Raw genomic sequence first — 1,422 nt, 5'->3', positions numbered from 1 at the left:
TGTTGATCTATTTTAAATAAAGTATATTTTATACTCTATATTAGTCTTATTTTCATAAAATTTGGATAGTGATTTTGTTCATGACACTTAAGTAATGTGAATGATTCATGAATTGGCACTCTTGAGGACATCACTGTAACTATGACGCATCAGCATTAACAAGATCACTTTTGTAAAAGAATTACTGCTTTTTCTATTTGTATAACTGATCAAATAATAGGAAGTGATTTTTAAATGACTGTTGCTCCATTGCGGCATTACTTATAATATTAAAACTCAGAAATAACATGGCAAACAAGAAAGAATGATCAAAATTATACTCTAAATGTGAAGAAAAAATGGACACAGCTAATAAAGTACTCATGTTGAATGGTTTATAATAACATCAATCTGTACTGCGGTAAAAAGTGATAGCTAAAGACACCAGGCAGATATTACAGATAAAATACATGCATATATTCATGCAGTGTACTCACACAATTGCATTGTATATTCAATCCTTATAATACATATGAACATGAATGTTTTATTCCTCTTATTTTTTAAAATAATCATAATTATTCTAATAATGCCTAATAATGCCTAAATTCTCACAAAGATAAGTATTCTGTGGTGGGGTGGCAAATGAGGGTAGAATTTTTTTTAAGAAGGGATCTCTACCTTCCAGGTTTTTGACACATAATAAGTGCAAAGAGAAGGTGAAAAGTCCCTCATTTATTTTCTATCTTCCCAACCCCTGGTGAACTCTAAAGGCACCAGTCAGGTTTTCCTAGAGGAAGAAGAAGTGGACACAAACACGCAGGGTATTTGTTTTCATTCCTCAACTGATTGCAAAGATATGCAGGATAAGTATTTTGCTAAATCCTAGTTTGGAGACAAATACTTGTTGTGATAGGATGGTTCTCTCTCTTCAAAGGACCAGGAAAAGTGAGTCATTTGTCTTTCCCTGAGTTCAAAGCAATTGATATTTTTCAATATGCTTTTTACTTTTCACATCTAAAGCTGACACATCAAGATGTGAATTGTCTACAGAGAGGTATGTCTTTACCGGAAGGGACTTTGATTCCAGTATGATATTTGTCAATGTCTAGAGACAATTGGGGTTGTTATGACAGAAAGTGGGAACTATTTACACCTACTAAGGAAGCCACTGAGTGTTCCACTCTGTCCTTGAAGATGTCCCCGCATCCCACCCCTTAACCCCAACACACAGAACTAAACATTATCTGGACCCAAATGTCAATAGCACCATAGTTGAGAAACCTGCCATAGAGAGATATTTCAAAGACAAAGCCAAAATGATTCGCACCCCTCCCTTTTTCTGCTTTGTGGTGGTTCACATGTCCCTGTCTCTCCACGAACAGTCCTGTAGGACTCTCACTGCCACCTGCAGCACCAAGGTGACAGTGTGGAGAAGATAAT

The sequence above is a fragment of the Otolemur garnettii genome, unplaced genomic scaffold (assembly GCF_000181295.1).
Source record: "Otolemur garnettii isolate 467f Iridium unplaced genomic scaffold, OtoGar3 scaffold00247, whole genome shotgun sequence".
NCBI lineage: Eukaryota > Metazoa > Chordata > Mammalia > Primates > Galagidae > Otolemur > Otolemur garnettii.
The sequence above is the reverse complement of the archived record's forward strand: the minus strand, read 5'-3'. Positions refer to the sequence as shown.